General features: G+C 54.7%; 1 protein-coding gene across 3 annotated transcripts in view; it reads right to left on the bottom strand.

The window, feature by feature from the left end:
• The window catches only part of ZNF609 (zinc finger protein 609), a 106,469-nt gene that overhangs the window by 12,779 nt on the left and 69,384 nt on the right, over positions 1-24,306 (bottom strand). The window contains exons 9-10 of one of the 3 annotated variants that reach the window (XR_003536625.1): positions 14,725-14,997; positions 10,094-10,296 (exon numbers count right to left, since the gene is read on the bottom strand). The gene's annotated coding sequence lies outside the window, so the exon portion shown is untranslated. Of the gene's footprint in view, positions 1-10,093; positions 10,297-14,633; positions 14,998-24,306 lie in introns of those variants that run through there. The other 2 variants (XR_003536626.1, XM_027698099.1) reach the window with 2 other exon arrangements.

Consider the following 24,306-nt stretch of genomic DNA (forward strand, 5'->3'; position numbering starts at 1 on the left):
CGGGACCCGCCCGCCCGCCCCGCCCGGGGCCGCCCCCGGCCGCCGCCGCCGCCAATCCCGGCCCGGCCCAGCCCGGCCCCCCCGGGGCCGCGGGGAGTTTTTTTTTGTTGTTGGGCTCGAGTTATTTTAATTATTTTTTTTCCCCTCCTTTCCACGAAAAACTGTCTCAACTTTGATGAACTTTCTGGTTTCGACTTTCTTAAAGGGCCCGCCGGGCTCTGCGCTCGCGGCGGGGCCAGGCCGCTCCTCCCGGCCATCCCCGGGTCGGGGGGATGTGGCTGAGCCCCGCGGGGGTCCGAAAGCCCGGAGACGGCATCTTTGTGACACCCCGATGAGAGCTCTGAGCCCCATGAACAGCAGCCCTGAGAGCTCAGGATGGGGGTCCTGTAACCCCAGAAAAGCAGCCCTGAGCCCCCGGGTAGCAGCCCCAAAGACCCCCATAGCAGCCCCCAGTACCCTGGGGACAGCAGCCCAGTTCCTTCTGCCAGGGCAGCCCCACATCCATCCCCACAGACATCGGTGGGTGCCCAGAGCAGAGCCCTGTTCTTAGGCTTGGGAGGAGGAGCAGGATTCAGGCATAGAATCATGGAATCCCAGAATGGTTTGGGTTGGAAGGTACCTTAAAGATCACCTCATTCCAATCCCCAGCCATGGGCAGGGACACCTTCCACTATCGCAGGTTGCTCCAAGCTCCATTCAACTTAGCCTGGAACACTTCCAGGGATGGGCCAGTCACAGCTTTTCTGGGCAACCTACGCCAGGGCCTCACCATCCTCACTATCTATCTCCAACCAGCCTTATCCTAAAGGATGAGTGCTCCCCGTCCTCTGCTGGCCCTGGTTGGAGACACCTGTGCTGTCCCCCCAGCACTGAATGTCACTTCAAAATCCTGGCTCTGTGATCATTTCCTTCCAGCAGGAGCTCAGGGACATCATTTTGCTCATGTGCATGTTGTGAAGAGGTGTGAGCCTCTCTGGGGGCAACCACAGACGATTTCCCCACCACACCTGGGTCCACTGCCCTGTTCAAGCCCCAGCCTCTGACTCCATTCACCACCTGGTTACAAAGAGGCTCCCTATGAAAATGTAACCCTATAAGCTCAGCTGTCCCCATGCACAACCATTGTCCAGCACAGCCCATGGTGCTCTGTGGCCAGTGCCAGAGAGACAATGCAAGGAACACCATCACCAAGGGGGTGCCCACAGTCAAGTGCTTGTTGGGGGCGAGTGGTTCCATTGCAAGAGGTGTGTTGGAGGAGAGGAAACACCCTCCTGGGAGCATTGGCTTTATGTTTCCTTGCTTTCAAGGTTAAGGCTTTCAGCAGTAGCAGCTGTTTGCATGCGGCAGGGCGGGTTTGTGTACGGAGTCCTCACACAGACAGTGGCAAAGCCACCGCTTCTTTTTCCAAGGCTTTGTAACAAGCTGCTAAGCCAGAGATCCCTGCCAGGACCTGCACAAGGGGAGAAAAACCCCACTCTTTAACTAAAAAACTGCACTTTATTAATTTAAAATGTTGTCCTACAGAGTGGTCTTTTGGAAGACTTCAACACATCAGCCCTGTACACAACAGTGAGAACCCCTCAGTTCATCCACAGAGCTCGGCATGGACAGATCTGCAGCAGAGCAAGGGCTTTCCCTGATCTTCAGGGTTGCTGTGCTTCCCCGTAACTTCATCCCCAGCATAAGGCTGCACAGGAGTAACTCCCAGGAAGAGCGTTGCCTGCCGTGCCACAGAGACTCCAAGTGAAACCGCCCTGATGAAGACCAGGAATATTTGCTTCCTGTGCTAATTAAGCAAAACCCAGCATAACCTTGCAGCTCTTTCTCTGTGTTTAGCTTTGGTGTTTTACTTTCTACAGACTTTGAGTCCAGAGCCTGCGGCCAGAGGAGGAAGGCACAAACGGATGGACTTCAGAAGCAGCAGCGGGTTTTCATCAGACTCCCAAGGAAGCCACACTGCACACACATGTAGGGGAGGCGTGCTGCTTCTTCCACAGCAGGAAAACCCCAGCCACAAGCAGAAGAGCTGCTGCGTCCATCACACTGGAGTGATGATGGTGGGTCTGCCACATCACTGCTGCACTGATGGCCACAAGCTGTGGTTTATTCTATAGGCAAGTTCATCCCATTGGGCTATAAGAGCAGCATCCTCCTTGCATGCTCACCCCTCAAAGCTGTGTGTGGTGTCAGCATCCCTACATCCCAGCATCTTGTGGCTCATTGTCCCTTTGATGTCCCAATAAACATCACACCCAGGCAGACTCTCCCCTCCTAAAGTGCTGAGGCACAGTAACATGTGCTTCAGCACATGGAGCCCTTGATGGTCCAACAAGCTGTATGGGGAGATATTCCTGCCCCTGGGAACCCAAAGGGGTGGACATGTGAAGCAGTCACTGCTACCAGCTTGTACAGGTGAGCCAGTCCACCAGAAAATGGTGATGTCTCTGCAGAGATTTTGGCTGACAATTCTCTCCACTTCCACATGGAAATGCTCAGCTTTAAGTGTGCAATCAGAGGCCACACCAGCTGAACCAGTGCAGAACCAAGCGACACTCTGGTTTGACCTTTCTTACCCACATCTCACAGTGATGTATTTTTACACCAACACTTTTTCCCCTGAGGCCCCTTCCACATCTGGCTCTGCAGTCTGGCCAAGATCTGCACCACAGCCTTGTCCTTGCCATATTACATCCATGGAGGTGTGCTGGTTAGAAGAGCAGAGGTAACGCTGTGATGCATCAAGCATCCACCCACCTCTCCCACATCAATTCCACAACAGGGTGGACAAGCTGGCAGTGAACCCTGTGACAATGTCCCACACAAGCAGCTCCAACCGTGCAGTGCTGCCTGCAAACAATGGGAACTACAGTGCCTCACCAAGGAAAAGGAGTGAGGTGCTCACAACCAACAAGCAGGTGTTAGAAAGGGGTAACAAAGTACTTGAGATAGAAACAGATTGGAATCAGCTGAGAAATTGAGGTAGGACTTGAAATGACAACCAGCTGTGGACAATCTTGTGTTTTCACACAGTTTCTCAGCTTTACATTTTCTCACTCTTCAACAAGCAGGTGACCAGCTCACCAGTTAAGGTGATAACGGAGGGTTGTCTCTCTCCAGCTGGGCTCCTGCATCTGCTGCCCACTCTGCTGCCCTGTGCTCCCAGGCCTCATTCATCCACCTGTAAAGAGGCCATGAATTTCATTTCGGGATCATGGTAGTTGTCATAGGGGGTACCTTGGGCCCCTGTTTCTCCTGAGCCCACCGCAGGTGGTGCCACACACTTTGGATGAGGTGCTGGATAGCTTTTACTGTTTCTCACTACTTATCTGGGACAACAGCTGAGCACTGGCACTTGTCCTAGGGCAGAGAGAACACTCCCATGCCACTTCCAGCATTTCTGAGGTATGGGGAAGGGAGAAATTCCTCTGCTTGCCACTGGTGCCAACTTTTCCTCCTCTTGTCCTTGCCCAGGAGGCCCCACATCTCCCTGGCCTGTGCCAACCAGCAGTGCTCTGCTGCTCTCCTCCATCCTCCATGTCCTTATGCCTCTTGCCCTTAGTCTATCTGGCTAATTATACTGGACTGGGATTTGCAACGCTGGCTGGGAAGAGGCCACCAACCATGGGACATGGAGGAACCCTGATTTCCAAGCAAGCAGTGAGACTAGCCGACCCCACTGTCATTGCTGAGACCACTGATGGGCACGTGCAAGCTGGGTGCTGGTGTCACTGAAGACTTCACAGAACCTCAGGTGAGTTTTCAGAGACCTCTCCAGCCACAGGCAGGTGAAGGCTTTAGGGCTGAGGTGCTGGTTTTGGTATGGATTGTCATCCAAACATCTGTAGACTTGTTGTAGTGATGGTGGGAAGGGACCTTGGGAGTCTCCCATCCAACATCCTGCAGGACTGTCACCAGCACCAGGTCAGGTTGGTCCTTCCTTGAAAACGCCTAGGGATGGAGCAACCCCACCTCTCCAAGTGTCCATCCCAAGGCTGCACCATCCAGCAGGGAAGGAGTCTTCCCTAACACCCAACCCAACCTTCCCAAGCCACCTCATGTGGCTGTTGCCTCACGTAACATCATCTGCCGCTACCCATGGGAAGTGTAGCTGCACCATCTTTGTAACTACACCTCTAGGAGATGTAACCTGTGAGAAGACTCCCTTTCAACCTCTTTTTGGCCAGAATAACCCAGCCCAGCTCTTTGCTGACCTCTCACCAGCCACTTCAGTGCTTCCCCACCTCCCAGTCCACATCTCTGCCCAGTGCAGAACCTGCACAGCCATTCCTCCTGGTCCCACAGCCTCCTTTGGTGCATTGGTCCCCAAACAGCAGGGATGGCATTTGGCCGAGGCCAGGCTGAAGAGCAGCTCCCAACCCCTTCCATGAATTTGGTCTTTCTGTTGGTCAAATGCCACGTGGCTACACCAGCAAAGGACAGAGGGTGAAAGTCATGGCAGGAAAATTAGTACCTGGGATGACTGACATTTGGGTACCGAATGACAGGATGCAAATAGCCCCATCCTGGGAGCTGTGCAGAACTTCAGGTGGCCCAGTGGGTGCAGGGCAGAGAAGCAGTGGAATTACAGGGCTCATCCAACATCACATGCCTGGAGTAGCTGCTTTGAGGACGGCAGTGAGTGCTTTCAAACTTTAATTCCTTTCCGTACATCACCGCTCGTCTTCTCCAGCTCTGCCTTCCCCCAGGAGGACGAGCTGAAGTTAACTGAGAGAGACAAGGGCTCGGAGGTGTGCGCAATGTTTGCTCAGACGCATCAGATCACTGCAAAGCTGCTTTTATGGGCATTTCGGAGCGGCTCCTGGCAGCGCCGCCAGAGCCGAGCTCCGCGGACGCTCGCTGAGCCCCATGACGTGAACCCACCGAGTGGGCTCCCGACCAAAAACGGGTGAGGAGAGCTTGTGTTTAGACAATTTGAATAAAAAGATAGCGCCAAACAGAAAAGCCTGTTTGGAGCCAGGAGCGGGAACAATAAACCCAAACGCTTTCTCTGATGGATTGCAGATGCAGCAGTGCCGGCGATCTCCCAGTGGAAAAAGCACGGCTGCATGGAGGGATTTGCCACTTAGTCACCTAGGAAATGAAGACAGGACTTTAGCCTGCCCCAAAACTCGTAGTTTTTTTGCCTAGAAGATAAAATACAGAGAAGAAAAAAGGCAGTGCTCCTCTTCGCTTGTGCAGCACTGAAACAATGCACTGTTACCTCTTTAGTTTCATAATTAATGTGTCACTTGCACTGTCTGAGCATATTAATTATGAGGGAATGAACCAGGGGGAATCCTTTATAGAGAATTTGTTAATTAAAGGCCCCAGAGCCAGCCCAGCCCCATAGGGTGGCCACAAGCCTGGCTCCTGCACTCATCCTGCACTGAGCTGTTGCGCACAGGGCATTCACAGCTGGGCTTCTCCGAGTGCAGGGTGAGGGCTGTCTCAGCTCCAGGTCCAGGAGACATGCCCAGGCCTTGCAGACATGGTGGAGCATCGGGGCTGTCCCTCCATGTCCATCCCCTGCAGTTTCTTCCTCCACCATTCAGTCAGGAGAGCAGCTGAAGCCACCACCACAGTACTCTTCCCATAGTGCAGCTGGACCTCCCCAACAACCTTGTCCACAGAGGAGCTGGGAGCTGCCCAGGTTCCTGTGGTCCCATACCAGCCATAACAGAGGGATTTTTTCAGTTGGATCCATCCCACCTCACCAGAGCTACGGCAGGAGCTGACCACTGGAACAGGCTCTCGGCTCTGCAGAGGAAGGCTCCTTCCAGCCCCACTATTGCTGCCTCCATCAGGAGCAGCTCTGCTCAGGGCCTGGCACTCAGCACTGACAGACTGGCACCAATGGTCTCCAGACCTGTCCCAGCAGCAGGGAGGAGGCACAGCACAATGTGGCAAGTCCTGCTGGGCCACATTGTGCCCCTTCACTCCTCTGGGGTTGTTTGACTGAGGTTTTGATCAGATGATCAGTGAGAACATTGGCTTCAATGCCCACAGGGGTGGCTGGAGCAGCAGGGACAGAATGTGGTTTGACCCAGGGCACTGAGAGACATTCAGTGTCATTGGTGTCCCGAGCCCTTGTGTGTGGTCCTACAACTAGGACCTGGCCAAGGCCCCTCTGGGTGTCAGCAAATCCAGGTTTAGATCCCTCAGCCAGGTGCTACCAAGTGGAAGAGCCATGTCCCAACCTGCTCACCAGAGCCACCTCTGCCCACAATGTGGTCTCTACAGACCTCATCCTCTGCTAAATTATTTTCATACTTAAGTAACAGGCATTATGGATCACATGGAGGGCAGAAATGCTCCCAAACTTTGCCATTAATCATCTGGACAGTCAAGAAGGAGGTGGGGGGCAGCTTCGAGCTGTGCTGTGTGATACGTCCCCTGGTCACTGCCAAAGGCACTACTCAAACTCCCCAGGGAAAGGCGTCCCATTTTCATCAAGGTTATTAATGTCCAGCCCCTCTGCACACTGGAGACCTTGTCAAACAAAACAAAAGGACGTGTTGTGGAGGAATCCTTGGCAACACGACCAACATACACATGACCTCCCGACTTGGAAAACAGATTGTCAAAAACCCAAGTGAGCAATCCTGCCACACGCAGCACAGCTCAGCTCCCCTGCCGCCCTTGCCGCCGGTGACGACCCAGGATGTACCACAGTTCCCAAAGCCTGCTGGAGCAAGCCAGGGAGCAAGAGGGGACATGTGGGACGAGCCCGGATGTAGCACTTTCTCTGTGGAAGCCACATGCTTGGAAAAGCCCTGTATCAGCTCATTTGTCGTGTCCTTCCCCAGGACACCTCCCATGGGTTCCCCTCAGGCAGCACATCTACCCCGGGATATGTGTCCATGGGTGACTTCAAGGGTAGGGAAGAAGTCTCCTGAAGCTTCCTTTCTCCTTCCAGCTGTTCTCCAGGCACTGAGCAATTCAGAGGGCAGCCTGGGACATCTCCATTTTCAGAGCCTGCAGGATACTGCCCAGCACGGGGGAGCCCAGCATGGATGTGGCATGGAGGAGACTTCCTGCTGATTGTAGCCTTCCATCTCCTCTGGCCAAGCAGGATCCATGCCCTCCTCCTGGAGATGACACTTCCCAGCGAAGGCTGCTCCTCAGTCATGTGGATAATGACAGGGATTAGCAAGTCAGGGGAGGATGAGAGCTAAACAAAGGGTCGCCTTGCAAGAGGCTGCTCCATCCATCCTGCTTGTCTTTCAATGAAGAAGGGAAGGCAGAGGGTAGCACCAGGACAGGCCAGGGACGGCAGTGCAGCTCCACCATCACTCCTGCCCTCCTGCATGGGGGGTACAAAAGCCAACACACCACAGCAGCACCCTCCCAGTGCTGTCCCCACACGAGAGATGCTCAGCATAGCCAAGGTTCCTGCACCACCTGCAGGGTCTTTGAGGGCTCCTTTGCTTGGCCAGAGCCCAGGATTCCCCACAGGCACAATTAGTGGCCCCTTCCCATCCCCAGGGCACCCCAGGTCTCAACCCTTGGAGTTTCCAGCCTTGGCAGCAAACCAACACAATACGTCTTCCCAATTCTCAAACCCAGCAAGGCCAGACTTGCTTAAACTGTGCTGTTTTGATGAATTGGTGTATGTTGGACACCCAGAACGAAAGATTCAGCTCATGATGAAAGTTTGGCAAAGCCCTAAAAACCACAGAATACAAAGAGTGTTATCATGGGAAGCACTGGTCCTCGGGACATGTAGGGGCGAGCTATAATTACTTCTGTTCTGCTTCGACCACAGGGCATAAACACTGAGGACCAACAGCACAAGGGCCCATTTTCCAGAGCTGATCCCTTCAGCTGATGGGACAAGCTTTGTTGCAAAATGCCTATGTCCCTGTGAGCGACACACTGGGCTCACACCTGCAGTCCAGGTATTTCCCCAAAACATTTGTGAAACACCCATTGCATCACCGACCATTGCCAGCTCAAACTTCCCTGGAAAAATTCATTTTCACGCAGGGAATACAGCCTGGAAAATTCCAGCCTTGCTGGGGAACGACAAGTGAGGGGCTGTGATGGAAACTATTTTGCAACCTTAATTATTTTACCCCAAAGGCCGGCAGCCCATAATCGCATTAGTCTCCTTGGGAACGCCTGCCCCACCAGAGCCCCTCTTGCCCTCTTATCACTCCCCCCAGGCCCCGAGAAGAACTCCTGGGGAAGCTCAGGGGCCTGGTGAGCCCCCCGCACACGGCCTGCCAGGCAGATCCCAGGAATGCCTGATTTATAGTGTTATGCCTCATTCTGTTTACGCCAGGCGAGTTATTTAAAATGAGGAGAGCGAGAGGAGCCCGGGTTTTGTTTAAAAGTCCGGCGAGGAGATTTGCCTTAAATAGTCAAGAGCTGAGGTTGGAGGGGAGGCCGCCCGGCAGCGCGGACCTCCGGGGTGGGAGCAGAGCTGGCACCCACGGGGGGAGCTGGCTGGCTGCAGGAGAGGTGGCAGGAGCCTCCTGTTTAACCCTGGGGAGTTAAACCATTCTGCGGAATTGCTCACAGCCCTGGCTTTGTGTTGCCTGTGGCACCAGAGACACAGTTCACCTCCACACATGAAACAGTGTCAGATAAGCAGCAGCACTGGTCCTGCAGGCCAGCGTTCACTCTGAACCCTAATGATGGCAATCCAAAAAGCTGCTCCACGGCCAGAACTGGTGCACCCCCCTAAAGGAAGCCGTGCGCAGCCTGGCACAGCCCCAGCTTGGAACCCCCCGAGCGGCCCCCATCAGCCCTCGAGGCCTCCTCCTCCTCCTCCTCAGGGGCAAGGCTCAACGTGAGGCCACGCTGGTGGAAGGGCCTCCCTCAGGGGCTGACACAAGCTTGGTTTGCTCAGTGCTGAGCACAAATCTGATTGCTCTCTATAAATACATCCGGGGTCAACACCAGACACAGGGAAGAGCTATTTAAACTCAAGGGGGACGCTGGCAAAAACAAAAGGCTATATATAAACTTTCCCTGAGCAATGCCAGGATAGAAGGAAGGTTTTAACTCCTGGAGCAGAGAGGTGGAGAAAGAGTCCCCCCAAGGAGTGGGGTGAGGCAGTGGGATGGAGTCAGACATGTTTCTGTGTGTCCCCAGGGTTGGCAATCCCAGTTTCCCTCCATCGCCCGTCCCCAAGAACAGTAAAACCAGCTGAGGGAGCGGCAACTGGCCTTGGTACCGCAGCGAGAGCTCCCAGCCCCGACTCAGGCAGGACAGCAAGGGGAAAGAAGCTCTTCAGATATTTTTCCATTTTCTTGACTTATTTGGTCAAAACTGCTGACAAATTAATCAGAATAATGAGTAACTCGGGTGCCTCGAAGCACTCAGCAGCCAGGGTCGACCGCTGAAAGGCTGAGCTGCTGTGCTAAGCCTGGCACCCTTTGCTATTCCCCACATCACTGCTAATGCCTGTGTCCCCCATAATCCTTGTTCCTCTTGCTCATCCCTGCATCCCACAGTCCTGCACCCACTGTTAGCACATGCATCATCTGCTAATCCCTAATCCTGGCAACCTTGCCCATCCCTGAACCTCACTGACCCCTGCACCCCAAGGAGCCCTGATGTCTGCTCCCAGTGCCTCCGTTGGATTCACCTGCCAGAACTTTGAACAGTGCTCATGGAAACAGCATGGGGAAGAAACATAGTGTTTAGGAGGTGTTATGGAGACATTAAGGAGGAGGAGGAGAAGGGGCAGCATGGTGGGGGAGGCTGCTGTCACAGCCCCAGCAAGCAGGCAGGCTTGTGGGGACACCAACCTGCCTTTTTTGGAGCTTATCTCAGAGAGATCTGAGCCCAGGACGTCACCAGCCCGAGCAGAACCATTTGCAGGGAGGAGGATGAAATATTCAGAGAGGTTTAGAGCAATTCGGTGTCTCCAGCGGAGCACACTGATGAATATTTCAGAGCAACGGGCACCCGAAGGAGGGCTGGGAGCTGGCTGAGTACTCCACCAAACAGTCACCCTGTCCCTGCAGTGGCATGGATGGCAGGGATGCTGCCAGGGACCAACTGGAAGCAGCTTGTTGGGGCAGCGACTGAGGAGGACACCTCTTCTGCAGGTGTCCCATGTCTTCCCACTCTGTTCCCAGGGGTGATGCAGTGAGGGCTCGTTCCCATGCACATATCCACTACGGCCATCTATCAGCTATCCTGTGACACTGCAAAGAAGCTTCCTGGCAAGAGGCAAGGCAGACCCCATCTTCCCAGTTTCTCCCAGCTCACCTCCATCTCGCTCATCCCCTCCAAGCAGTGTGGTCTCTGTGCTCTCACACTGTCACCCACGTGTTGGGCTCACTGTAGGGGGAAGGTGACAATGGTTGGTACAGAGGATATTCACAATGTCATGGAAAACCCCTCTCTCTGCACCAGCTCATGCGATCTGGTCCTTTCCAGGCTGTAAGAGGAGGGATCTGACCACTGGGACAGTGAAGCCTGGACTCAAGCACGAGGCCCATAAACACTTCTCACCATAAATTAAAGCAGAGCTGCCCACATTTGCCATACTCCCAAATCCCCGAAGCCACAGACCTACCGGCACCGGTATTGCAACAACCAGGACAGTGTGGGGAGTCACGTCCTGAGCAAAAAGTTCAGGTCTGAGCTGAGAAAGCCTCTGGGGCAGAGAAAAGACTGCAGGGTTTGGGATGTACCACTCAGGGATGCATGGGCACCCTGCTGTCCCCAATCCAACACGGAGCTGCAAGCCACCACTCAACATGTGCCCTCTTGGCTACCAGCACAGTCAGCACGGGGCAGGACCCCAGCGTGCTGGGAAGGGGCTTTAATTCCTGCTACATCCCCTGGGAATGGCAGCAGTTGGTCTGGGAGCTGGCAGAGCAGGGATGTGGCTGGCTGAGGGAAACTTTGGGGCAGCAGGAGGGAAGGCGGCGCGGCTGTCGGCACTGCTGCCACTGCCGCCACAGGCGGCCCAGCTGGCGCTGGGGCCACATTCCCCAGGGACAGATATAAGCTACCGTAAAAGGGGAGACCTGTCACTGGGGCTGGCCTGGCTTCTCTCAGCACAGCAGGGAGAGCGGAGCACCACTCAGAGAGCAGTGCTGGGAGCTGAGGGCCACCTTATCGGCAGCGTGCCATGGCCCCAGCACCCAGGGATTGCTGAGCGATGCCGGGGAAGGCACCGACCCACCAGGCACCTCCGAGCTGCCTCGGCCCTGTCCCCTCTGTGATGGGAACCTGCAGCTGTATGCCTGTCTGGAGCTGTCACATCCCATCAGGCTCCACTGGCCACAGAGCCCCCAGTCTGCACACTGTCCTCCCACCATGGCAGCCGTTAGGTGGGAAGCCAGGATGGCTTCTGGGCAAGTCCAGGGTTTCCAAGGTACAGCCTGCACCTGGCTCCCTCCATCACCTTCACACAACCAGGGGAGGAGGAGCTCAGGCTAAGGCCAGGCAGGAGAGAGCAGCCCCCTTCAAAACAGCAAGAAACGAGACCCTCAGCACTGCCGGTGCAGAGCAGGGGCCCGGCTCCGGCAGGAGATGCGGGGGGGCTGCTGACTGCAGCAGCTTCTGCTTACGATGGGCAAAACGCTCAAGATCCATGAGCAGGAAGAGGCTCTTTTGGAGTGAACTGCAAAATATTGTCTTTGCACAGCTAAACTCCCCCGCCCGCATCTTCTCCTTGAAGCCTCAGCAGCTCTCAGGGAGAAGGTTCCTTCCTGCTCACCCCTCCACGAAGGGCAGTTTCCCTCCCGCAGTCAATTAGTGAGCCGGGGTCGGGGGTCAAGGGGCTTCCCGAGTTCACAGCGCTGATCCCTGGACCTCTGCCGAGTGGAGCCAGCATCAAGTGGCGCATACAGGGCAGCCCCCATGGTCATCCTGGGACACTCTGGGGACAATCAAGTTGTGTGTGTCCTCTGAGTTCTCCAAATTTCCCTCTTCATCAACAACCACCAGGTCCCCCCTGTGCCTGGCTCTCTGCTCCATTCCTCCCCAGACCTGACAGCCTCCAGCTGCCAGCCCGGCCCCCACGCATCTCTCCACAGAGCCATCGCGGCTTCATCCCACCACTGACAGATTTGCAGGGCTGGAGGAGGAGCCCACGTCTCTCCAGCCCTGTCTCCACACCGCCACACTAACACAGGCAGCCCCACTCCGTGCCAGCCCCATTGCCAGCCCCCCACAGCCACCTCCCTCTCCTCCGTGGGCTGTGCTGCGGCGGGCTGGTGGCCACTATCAAATATTGATGGCACTGCGTGGTAAATAAGCATTATGAATTTATGACTTGCTGAATTAAACAGGCCCCAGCTCGGGCCGGCTGCCGTTCAGCGAGGCGGAAGGAACAGCGGTGTTGCTGGCACATGAGCGGCAAAAGCTCGGCCCTGCAGCCGACCGCGTTCAAACCCAAGCCCAGGCTTCAGGAATACCCAGAGCCCTACAGCCCCAGGGAGCTTGCACCAAGGCTCCTTCTCCTCCTGCAAATCCCTCACTGCCCTCTGAATTTCAGCTCTTCCCAAGGCAGCTGACAGTGCAAACTTCCCCCTCCATGGAGCTGCAGTACCTTGGAGCAGAGAGAAGGGAGTGAATCAAGGCTTGGGTTCACCAGTTTAAACAATAGCGAGTCCAGCGCTACGGTTACGTGACTAACCAGGTTAATTAATAACATGGCGATGGGAAAGAAGCACAAAGTGATTCTGCTCGGCACAAAGGGGCTGGCAGAAACCCACCTGTGAAAACCTCAGGCAGTAGGAAGGAAAGATGCCTGGCTCTCTTGGAAGAGTCTGGTTTGCCACAGCCGATCCAACATGCTGAGTGCAAGGTGAATCACAGAATTCCAGAATGGTTTGGGTTGAAAGGGACTTTAAAGCCCATCTCATTCTAACCCCCTGCCATGGGCAGGGACACCTTCCACTAGACCAGGTTGCTCAGATCCAACCTGGCCTTGAACGCTTCCAGGGACTGGGAAGTGTGAGAGGGAGGCACAGCTTGACATCCAAGCCTGGCTGCCTTTCTGGAAGATGTTTGGGTGTCCTTGTGAATATCTTCAGGAGAAGGGAGATGAAGGGACGGGATGGTGGGAAAAGAGATGGCATAAGCACTGCAGCAGCAAGACATCACCTGACCTGGGCCAGGGAGGTAAATGCCAAAGGAAAATCCAGGTGATGAATGGGATTTCCAGGACTGACATGAGAGGGAGCCCAGGAAAACATAAAAGCAGTGAGAAAGGCTCCCTGCCAGCACCATTTCCCAGGGGAGCACCATGCAGGGCTGCTCCTGTGTGAGGATCACAGAATGCTTTGGGTTGGAAGGGATCGCAAAGATCATCTTGCTCCATCTCCCTGCCATGGGCAGGGACACCTTCCACGAGACCAGGTCATTTCAAGCTCCATCCAGCCTGGCCTTGGATCAAGTCCAGAGACGGAAACATTGCCCATGCAAATACAGCCCTTCACAGCTCCCTCCCACACTGCAGGTTGGACACTCAGCGAGGCCTGGGATGTTGCTGGTACCATGTCCCCTGTGAAGTGGCAGCATGGTGTCACCAAGCCTAGCTGGTCCCCCTGCTCAGCAGATGGGACCCCCACCCTCACCGTTAACAAAGCAGGGTCCTGTTGGTGTGCCAGGCTGGGGCTGGCTCCTGGCTCCTCCAAGGAGAAGCACCGCCAGGCCCTGGCAGGACACCACAAAGCCATCATCTGGGAATTTCAAAGTACCCTGCACTTGGGTGACCTGCTTCCCAAATCAGCCCTGGCTGATTTGTCTTCTCCAAACTCCTTTTCCTTGAGCAATAACTGAGCCACCAAGGAGGATTGGCAAGGGGTTAGGCTGGTTGGGGCTGCACAGGTCAACGCTCCCCACTTCCCACCCCATCTTCCTGTCCCCATGGGGTGTCCAGGGCTTTACCACCTGATGACAGCAGGAGCCACAGCCACCCCTGGCACGCTTGGCTCATTGCACAGCAGGCAGAGCCAGCTGGGCTCTTTCAGCACCACTAAATTTATCCCTGAAGACCCTCTCCTTGGTACAATCAGTTCCCATCGCCGGGTGATGCTTCGCTCCCACCCCCGCAGTTCCCCCACTGACCCCCCTTCCTCCTCCACCAGGACAGGACGTTCCCACGTGGTCACACATGAGCCGGCTGGGCTGGGAGCGGCCGCATTCACACGGGACAGCAGCAGGGCTGGACCCCCTGAGGATGCTCCAGTCTGGCCGCCCCCAGCCCCTCGTTACCAGGGAAGAGCCCGTGGGCTTCAGCCCAGCCCAGGGGGCGACCTTGCTGTGCCCACCACAAGCCAAACCCTTGGACCACCACCAGCTCCTCTCCCCAGTCAGGCCAGGTGTCTCAAGCTGAGAATGGGTCCGGTGGGTCTGAGCCCTGCTCACACCAAGAAGAGGGGAAAACCAAACATGCGATAAGCCCTCTCCACAGGAAGACCAGCAGGGTCCTGGCATCACCCTACACTCCCCCTGCACCAGCACCACAGAGGTTTTGAGGTGCCAAGGAGAGGCAGTGACCATGACAAACGCCATGACATATGTTCATGTGCCAGACCTGGGGATGACTCTGTGAGCTTAAGCCACATCATTCCCTCCCCACTGATGACAGCTGGGAGAGGCCAGACGATGAGCAGATTCCAGCTCCCTTGCTGGATCCACACCCAGAGAAGCCCAGGGAGCCTGAACACTAATTTATTGAGCTTCCGAGGCCACATAAAAAGCTTATTCCTGCATGGCTGCACTATTAAAATCAGAGATATTGCTGACCGTGCGTTTGTCCAGCAAAGAGAGTCCCAGGAGCTCGAAATCCCGGCCAGCACGTTAACAGGATGCAATGCTCGGGGTTCCTCCTACTGGAAAGAGCAGCTGGAGCTCGGGAGAAAAACGCTCGTTGTGAAAGAGTGACCCCAACCGTCGCGATGGAAGGAAACGTCTGCTGGAGAGCTCAGCTGGGAACCTCTGCTGGGAAGCTCTGCTGCCGCTCAGCCCTGCGACGCCAGACGGCGAGAGCCGAAATCTGCGGGGCAAAGTGTGAAACCACTGCGGGGAGACACGAGACAGGAACAAAAGTTACAGGGTATCGCAGGGAACTCAGGTCCGTGTCCTTCTCCAGCAGCAGTTCTTTGGGGGACGAGTGAAGGAGACTGGTGAGAACCTGGTTTGGCATTAAAACATTGGAAAATACATTTGAGTCCCCAAGTTTCAGGTGTTAGGAGGTGGTATTTAAATGCATCGAGCTCTCTGTTTTCACTGCCAGCAGCACTGAGACATGGTGCTGTTCCTGGCATCCTCTTCCCAGGACCAGGAACCCTCCTGGTCCATGGAGGTTACCTGTGCCCCTGCAAGACCACAGGAAGATCACACAGGAGTTGATATAAACCTCATAAAATAGAGAAAAATGCAGTGATTAGTGGGAATGTAGGGGACAGAGGACCAAGTTACTATTTTTTCACCATCATCAATAGAAATTTCTACAGAATAACTCTGTCTGCATCTTGCCTTTGCCTCTCCACTCTGTTGCTACTCCTTTTGGCTTCAAAGCAATCCCAGACTCCTGTCCCAAATAAACCACAATCCCCACATGCATCCAGCCCCACTGCAAGAGACTGAGCTGGAAATGCAAGGAGCAAACAGCTGAAAGATGGTGCCTGAGCTAAATATCCCATAAAACCTCCACAGGGCCGTTGGTGAAAGCAGGCCAAGCAAGGCTGCACTCGGGGACAAGGACAGGGCACTGCTGCGCTCACATTCCCGTGGCTCTTCCGGCAGGATGATGGCCCCAGCAAGTCTTGGGAGAGTTCTGGAGGACAAGGAACTCCAAAACACAGCCCTTTTGGATCAACTGAAAGGAAAACTTGGCAAATAGTTTTAAAAATGCTTCAAAAAAAATGCTGTCAGAGCTAAAAGTGACACTTTAATAATTCCCTAGCTCTCAGAGGTTTCGGTGTTCCAAGGAAGCTCCTTACTCAATAAAAAGGAGGAAAATGCTAAAAGGCACATGAGGCATTTCAGCTGGTCCCTATAACCTGCCCCCCTGCCCGGCTTCCCTCAGCATCTGGAGATGGGGGGTACAGTGGGGCAGTGATGGCTGGGGAGGGAACGGGGTGAAGGGAGTGCTGGGCACCTGCACTTTCGTGAGGGGCACTTGGGGGGTGATGGCAGGAACATGGTGTTGCTTGGTGAGGGGCCACGTGCCTGAGCTGGTGACACAAGTACCCCGTGTACCCTGTGCACCCCGTGTACCCTGCACCGCATGTACCCTGTGTACCCCATGTCCCCCAGCCCCTCGCGGTGTTCCAGAGGAGCAGAGACAGTGTGCCGGGGCGAGGTGCTTGGCTCTCACGGAGACTCAGCCTCCTGTCCTCGGGCCGGTTCCCATGACCCGCTGCACTTCCTGTGGCTGGATGGCTCCGGGACGTGGTGGCGGAAGCGCTGCGATCCCAGTGGAAGGAGAGGCCAAGAGCCAGCCCAGCCTGGGAACAGCCTCCGTGTGGAGTTCCCCATGGCCGTGACACCCAGGGTGGGATCTGCTCGCGGCCAGGAACTGCTGTGCCTCCTCCAACAGGTCTGTGGATGTCTCAGGAGAGCAGCTTTTGGGACACTCGGTCCTGGGGGATTTCAGCTCCGTGTCCAGCGCAAGTCTGTGCCCCAAGCAGAGCTGTTACACAACAGTTTGTAAAACGACCAGGGTTGGCTCCAGCCAAAAACCACATCCCCTCACTCCTGAAGGGCTGAGGGGGGCACTCTATCAGTGCTGCCGGCCTTGCACTGGTTCCCATCCCTTCTTCCAGAGCTGTGTAGGAGGAGGCAGGAAGCAGGGGGGCTTCCTGGTCAGGGTCAGCCCTTGCACACTGGGCACCAGAGCTCTCAGGTACGTTCCACACCATTCATTACACACACACCGAGGCCGAGCTATTCAAAACCTCAAATCCAAAGGATCCAAGTGCCAGCCTCCCTTTGAGAGGCTTCACAAGTCCCCTCCTCAGGACATCCTGCCAGCTACTATGGTCTTCAGTGAGGTTTCCAACAGGTGTAGCATATCCATGCCCCAAACCCATAGGTGAGATCCAACATCATGTACACCCAGCTTCTGGTGCTGAATTTTGGAATGCCCTCCATGCAGGCGGCTCAGGAAGCTTTTTATCAGTGTTGCAGAGCACTACAGATGGCAGCTCATAGATCCCTGACTCTGCTGTTTGATGGGCATGTTCTCAAGTTTCTTCTTGCAAATCATTTAGACCTTCCCTGAGCTTGGGATCACTTGGAGGCTGTAACTAGAGTCCAAAGAACAGGAGACTCCCCCTGCACATAATGACAACAGTGTTCCAGACCAGCATGTTTGGGTATCCTGAAGGAGAGAGGTCTCTGGAAATCTGTTTACCCATAGGGTCTTGAAGACAAAGGCATTTAGTTTCCCAGGGACTCCTTTTGGTGGGCAAAGCACCAGGACGAATCCAGCTGGAATCACCTGCAACACAAAGGTGTTTCTGTTCCAAAAGGAGGCCCTTTTCCTGTCTCCCCTTTGTTTCTTTCCTCTCTCCATTCTTTGTACAAAGCTGTGTTCGAATAACACTTCCTATATTCTATAGATTTGAGACAGGAAAGGATTGTAAGTTTATATCAAATGAAGGAATTTAGCATATTGTAAATAATGCATCATTTGGAAAACTATCTGTTAGATCACAAAGCACAAATTCAAGGAGACAAGCACCTACACACAGAGACATTAATGATAAAACTACCCAGAGGACAATTTTAACAGTATTTGGATAATATAAAGGAGCAACCTAAGGGTTAGCAGCGCCCTGGCTTGTGGTGAACACGCTGCAGCTGCTGACAAGAGCCAGGAGCCACGTGTGGGCTCCCAGGCCACAGCAGGGCAGGCAGCTCTGCGGAAAAATTTTCTTCCATCAGCCCTTTGCCTCTGTTCACAAATGATCCGGAGGGTGAACATCCAGTCAGCCTCTGCAGGGAGCCCCCAGCAATTTCACTGAGCCTGCAAATTCCTGCAGGGCCGCGAAAACTGGAACTTTATGAATCCGGCTGCACCGGAACAGAAACGCACCCAGCAGACGCCTCACACGCCCAGAGAGCCACAGGAGAGAAGAATCCAAGCACACAGGTTTGGGGTTTTTGCAGCCAGTGCATCCTCAAGCCCCCTTGGCAAAGTCCATGTTGCGTGTGAGACATGGAAGGGGACAGAATCAGGATGAGGTTCTAGAAATATGTGGATCCCAGACCCGGACTGAACGCTCACTGGAGTGATCCAGTGCAGTGAAACAGGCCCAGACACATTATCATGGGAGGGTAGAATTGAGAAAAACAAAATTATTAAAGCAAAAGGAGGGAGGTGTTTTGCCTGGACAGGTCCTCAAGCTTCTCAGCTCTTTGTTTCCAACGGCTGCACCGCCAGCACAGGAGGTGTCAGCAGACAAGAGCTCAGCAGCCGGGGGCGAATCCTTGGCCCGAACCACTGGTGCTGCTGTGCAGCATCCCCGAGACTGGTCAAGAGCCCCTTTGGAGGATGGGACCAACCCCCTGGTGTCAGACCCATAAGACCTACTCCTGGGCTCAGTCTGCTTAAAGCTGTGATGTGAAAAGAGGGGAGAGCCAGACTTACAAGGGGAGAGCCAGGCTTATGGTGCTGCTGGTGTCACCTCACCAGGGCAGAGCTTTGGGACAGCACTTTAAGGACTTCAGATTTTCAGATTTGGGACTTCCAAGATTTCCTATTTTATGGTACAACCCTAGGTTAAGACAAATGACACAAAACAAGCTCCTCCAAGACAGTTCTGAGTTCTTGTTATGTGAAATTTTTAAGAAGCCTTGCTCAGGTACCACAAAATGTTCTGGGCAGATGCAACACTTTAATTTTCCAACGGCCCTTGCAGTGTGCAGTCACTCGTGGTCTTAAAAACGCAGCTCCAAGAGGCCTTTTGGATTTTTGGCTGGAGTAGCAGTAGCTCCCAACATCACCGACACACCACTCAGCCTTTTCCACAAGCCATCTCCATTCATAGGAGCATATCCCAAAGCACCAGACAGCAAACCAGCTTCTGCCAAATCCCGCTGTGCAGAGGCAGCACACAGGCCCCATTCTGGTTAAGTTCAGGCAGCTCCATCAGAAACACCCCCAGCTCCATCCATCCCACCTTCCTACAGCACCTACAAGGAGCCAAGATAAGACCTATTTTTCTCCACAGATTAGCAGTGGAGCTGCTGTTCCCAGCTCACACGTGGGTAACTGCAGAGAAGTGAACAACGCCTGGTATGGAATGAACAGCGAGCAGGGATGTGCCAGGAAAGATGAGCTCATTGTAAAAATAATTGAAAGAGCTTTTAAAAAAATCAATAGAAAGCCCTGGCTGCATTCAGATGTGCAAAATCCAGCAGCAAGGCAACTCCCTACCACCCGAGGCCTTTCCTGTATGCTCCTTTTCACCAATTTGTCCTTGATTTTTCCCCTTCTTGTCTCTGTGCCACCCGCTATTGCTGCACTGAGTACCCTGGAGTGTGTCCTACTCGACGAGCAGCCAAGGAAAAGAGCTCGGGGCACAGAGCAGCAGGGATGACGCAGAGGAGCTACAGGCAGTGGAAGGGAATCACACAAGTATTACTTTTGGCTGAGGAAGAGGTGACCTCTGGAGTGAACCCTGGCTCCTGCAGGTGCTCCTTGCTGCCAGCTCGGCTGACACAGGCCGGAGCTGGGAGCCACATGCCTCAAACTCACACCTACACATTCCCGGGAAGGCTGTAGGCCATGGATTACTTTTTCTATCACACCCCATTCCATCACACCCTGTTCCCTGGTTCTGTTGTGCCAGATCACCATGGGTGGAGGGATTGCCTTTTCCCAGTGTTTGCCGGTAAAACCCTGCTGGCCTCTCCAGAGCAACTCATCCCAACACTGGTGCTTGGAGGGACAGCCAGGGACTCTCCCTGGCATGTTTTCTTCAGTGGCAGATGCCAGCAGAGCCCTCTCTAAAGGTGTTGGCACTGGCACACAGCACCCTCCAGGAGCACGGAGCTCATCGGTGACACAAGTCCATGACAGACCCTCTCATGCTGGGCCACCACATCACATCACCAGCTCATCCCCCTGACACCATCCAGCTCCTCAGCCCATCCAACACCCCCAGGATCGTGCCACAGGGGAACACCTTCCCTTGGTGCCGACATACATCCCACTGGCATAAGGAGGGCGACACCTCCTCATGGCACAGCAGAGGGAATTCATCCCTTGCCATGATTTCTATGTTCTGCCCATTCCCTGGTTCCAGGCCTTGGAACACGCCAGTTATCACAGCATTCTGAAACAAGACGTTCCCTGACCTGCTTTTCCCTCATCACTAATTCACACCGAGCAGGTTTCAGCTCAGCTCATGCATGAACTCCACGCTGGCACCGCTTAATGGCTAAAGAACGAATTCTGACAAAGCTCATTAAAAAAGCAAGCCACTGATGTCAGCAACGTGCCTTCAATCTGACCCCCAGCTCCAGGCAGGTCTGCCAAGGAATCAACTCATCCTGTTGGAAATATAAAGGGAGAGCAGAAAACTATTGGCATGGCCTGGAAGGAACCTCGTTTGTTGTTACAGATGTGAAGCAGATCAAAGACACGGGTGAGTGACACCAACCAATTCAACTGCTCAAACAATTAAAATCCACCTTGGAGATGGGCACTCAAGACACAGTTCCAGCCGCACAGATGGGCCAGCTTTAGGGAATTTATCCACAGCTCACCTCAAAACACAGGGAGCCAAAATCCCAGGAAAACTCCTGGTACTGCTGAGGCTATAACAGACACAGACATGTCAGCACAGGAAGACAGAGCTGGCAGCAGGGCTGGGAGGACTGAGGTATGAAAACAAAATTCCTTGGCAGTGTTCATTTTTGTTTTTCCCTTAGGAAAACACGATCCTCACGTTAAAAAAAAAAAAAAAGAAAAAAAAAGAAAGGAGTAGTCACAGAAGGGGAATGAAAAGGTGCTGACAAAAACATAATTCCATCCCTGGATACATGTCCAGCCCTAGAAAGTTCTGAATGACACATTTCTAATGATGTTTTTAAATAACTACAGGGTATTAATTACATTTAAAGCTACCAACGCTTTTCCCTCTTTGTCTGGAAACCTCTGGAAGCGTTTTCCATTAGGCAACACTTCTAAGCACAGCCAGCTATGCAGTGCTGCTGCAGGTACCGAGGAACTGCATTAGCAATGCATGGTACCCACCACACACACTCCCAACCTCCACTCCCACAAGGAGGGCACAGCCGAGGGACAAATGTGTGGTAATCCTTGGGTAACAAGCACAGGGAAGGGCTGCATCCTGCCGCTTCCCTGGTACAACCCCCCCCCAGCGCTGTAGTTTCCCTTATCTGAGCGACCACATCACGGCGAGGTCAGCGAGAGCTCCTGTGACTGCACGGCCACGGAGCTGTCGAGCGGGTGAACCCGCTCCAGCAGCTTCCTCACTCACAGGGAGATCCAGGACTGCAGCCAAAGAAGAGCACGGAGTGAATGTTGGAGGGATGGCCCATCCCACAGGGACCCCACTTGCCTCCGTGGCCCCGAATACCTGGGCAATGTCTCTGCTGTCAGCCCTGTGCACAACAAGGCTGTGACTGAGTGATCAACTTCCTGTCGCCTTAGCCTTGCCTCTCTCCCACCTAAGAGCTTCCATCCCAACATCAGGCAGTTCTGAGAGGCTGGAGCCACCTGCCCAGCCTCAGCCCACGAGTGTCACCAGCTCCAGGCGCAGAGGAGCTCTGGGTCTCCATTCCCCAGCTGGGTAAAAACCTATCAGTTCTCTCTGTAGTTTGTCCCGATGGACAGTATTTTTAAGAGCTACATAGTCCACAATTAGCCACAATAATTAATGAGCATAACTAAGGAGATGCTCAACTAGTGTTTGCAAGCCTCTAAAACAGAGAGGTTGCAGATGTCCTGTGTTCCGCATCTAGAACTTGGGATAATCAATCCCAAAACCTGGCAAAGCTATTCAGAGGTGTGCGCTCTTCATCAGACTGGCTGTGCCAAAAAGAAACTGTCCAAAAATGTGGCACAACAGCATTTCTCACTGCCAAAGCCCTGGGCAGGGCAGTAAAACCAAAGGAGAATCCCCAGCACAAGTGGGAACGAAGCAGTGCAGGGCCTTGTAGGGCAGGGAAAGGGAGAGTCAGGAGTGCTGTGGGCAGTGCTGCCACTGCCAGTACCAATGGAGAGGACAGGCAGGACCTCAGAATCCAAGTGAGGTGGGGTTTTCTCTGCAAAATACTTGCCTGCCCAGGGGCTGAGGGGCTCAGGAGCAGCGCGGAACTGCCACAGTTCAGCCATGCCCAGAATATCCCACAGCAGCTCCGTGCAGGGAATGGCCTCGCATGGCCAAGAAAGGCAAAAAAACGAACCCACTGGCCTCCGCTAGCAGCAGCACCACATGAACAGTGACACCACAGCCCAGCTGTCAGGCCCAGCCTCGTGTGATGGCTCTGCCACCCCAAAACTGCGGCATAAGGGCACATCTTGATCCTGGAACCCCAGGCAGGGCAGGAACGATGAGTCCATTGTTCCCAGCAGGATTCTCTGTGTTCCCTCCTCTGTGGCTGGGGGACATTGAGGCACAGAGCAAGTGACACGATGGGCTTGGCACCCAGACAGGGGCTACCAGTGACGCCCCTCTGGCTTCCAGCCTCGGGACACCTCTCAGAGCACCCACCACCCACCCCAAAAGGGGTTCATGGGCACACACACCCAAACCAGCAGCACCTCAGCAAAGTGTTTGAGAGCCATGAGCAGCACCAGAGACCTCGTGCTTCGCACACTCTCCTCCTCAGCACAGATGGGGACACAGAGTGACACGCAATAAAAAACACAAGCCCTTCCCGGGGGGATACAAAAATAATACCACGAACATTCCAGCTTCCCGAACAACAATCGCCTGAGAAGCCGGCACTGTGGGAAAGTCTCAGCTTGCTTTTCCTGGGCATTATAAATAGAACCACGGCTGCAAGCAGGGCTGGAAATGCGAAGGAAGGGGGGAAAAGCCATTTAATGGGCTCTGTTTGAACTCAGGCCCTGGCTAGTGTCCAGCTCTCTGCAGAACAGCTGGTCCCTTCCTGCCGAGTGAAGGGCAGCGCTGGGAACCGGGAAGCCCAGGCCCAGGGCTGCCTGTGGGATCCCAGGGTCCGTGAACCCACCAGGGCATTGCACCCCAGGCTGCTGCAGGTGCCACTCAGGAGCTCCGGCATGGGGCAGGGCTGAGGTTGCCCATGTGTGAGACCAGGTGGGTCAGTGTAAGGTTCTCCAGGACTCCAGCCCTCAGGGCTGGCATCCACAGGGTCTCCAGAGCTTCTCTTCCAAAGGGCTCCCCGATCCCTGACCCTATGTGAAGGCTCAGCACCCACCAAGCTCTGCAGGACTGAACCTCACAGGTTCCTCACTCTGCCTGGTTCTCCAGGAGCCTCACCTTTGGCTGTGTGACTGCTGCTGCCTTCCCCTTATGGATACACTGCTCACCAAGAGTCCCTGCAGAGCCCTGCCATGGGCAGCTCCACATCATGTTATCCATGTATTCATTCACTCCAGCTCCTACTCATGCAGATAATGAGCTTTTGGCATCCCAGGTCACATTTAAGCACCAGCCCCATACTTTTAAGCAGGATATAGAATGGGATGGGTTGGGCTGGAAGAGACCTTAAAGCTCATCTCATTCCAACCCCCTGCCGTGAGCAGGGACACCTTCCACTAGACCAGGTTGCTCCAAGCCCCATCCAGCCTGGTCTTGAACATCTCCCGGGATGGGGCAGCCACACTTCTGTGGGCAACCTGAGCCAGGGCTCACCATTCTCACAGAGAAGGATTTCCCTGCCCAATTTCTCACCTCAGCGCCAGTGGCTTGTTCCGTGTGGCACCACCAACACTCGGCTGTTCATTCCTCGGCCCTGCTGCTCCCAAACCTCTTCTCCCATAACCTCGGCTCCAGTTCCCACCCGGGAACCCCACCTTGTCACTTCCCACAGCCCAGGCGGCCGGCCCTGCTCCCTCCCCTGGGTTTGCTGCCAGCCCCGGGGCCTAGGGACTACGTGACACCTGCCCCACGGGGGGGGCTGAGGGAGCCGGGATGCTGAAGGGAGAACCGAGTCCCTGAGGAGAACCGGGATTCTGAGGGGAGAACCTGGAGCCTCGGGCGCGCGCGCCCCTCGCCCCCTCAGGGTACGCGCGAGGCGCGGGCGCGCGCGGGAGGGCGGTGACATCACCGGCGGGTGGGCGTGGCCGGGGCGCGCGCCTTTGTTTGGGGCGGTGGGTTCCCAGGCTGCCCGCGCGCCGCGGGGCGGGGCGAGGGGCGGGGC

This window comes from Neopelma chrysocephalum, unplaced genomic scaffold, assembly GCF_003984885.1.
Source record: "Neopelma chrysocephalum unplaced genomic scaffold, ASM398488v2 Primary Assembly neopelma1_124, whole genome shotgun sequence".
NCBI classification, from domain to species: Eukaryota; Metazoa; Chordata; class Aves; order Passeriformes; family Pipridae; genus Neopelma; species Neopelma chrysocephalum.